At 25.4% G+C, this 244-nt stretch overlaps 1 protein-coding gene across 4 annotated transcripts in view; it reads right to left on the bottom strand.

Moving 5' to 3' along the window:
* LOC119594713 (gamma-tubulin complex component 2-like) overlaps nucleotides 1-244 on the bottom strand; it is a 15,511-nt gene that overhangs the window by 2,020 nt on the left and 13,247 nt on the right. The gene's annotated exons all lie outside the window — the stretch shown is intronic.

Genomic DNA, 244 nt, shown 5'->3' with positions numbered 1-244 from the left:
TATTATTATCATTACTTCAATGAAAAAATGAGGTGAAAAAATAACAATGACAAAAGAAAAAACAAAAGGTACAAATGAATAATTCCCTGGTGAAAAATAAAGAGAATGCATCTGATGAAAACATAATATTCCAATGCAAATACCACACTTTAAAGAGTTTTTAAATTACCAATTCTAAAATCCCAAAATCGATAATTCTCCATTTCATACCTAATCAAGACATAAAATAGATTTTCAAAAACCT

Source organism: Penaeus monodon, chromosome 34, assembly GCF_015228065.2.
Source record: "Penaeus monodon isolate SGIC_2016 chromosome 34, NSTDA_Pmon_1, whole genome shotgun sequence".
In the NCBI taxonomy this organism is placed as follows: domain Eukaryota; kingdom Metazoa; phylum Arthropoda; class Malacostraca; order Decapoda; family Penaeidae; genus Penaeus; species Penaeus monodon.
Note: the sequence above shows the minus strand (reverse complement) of the source record. Positions and strands in the feature narration are given on the sequence as shown.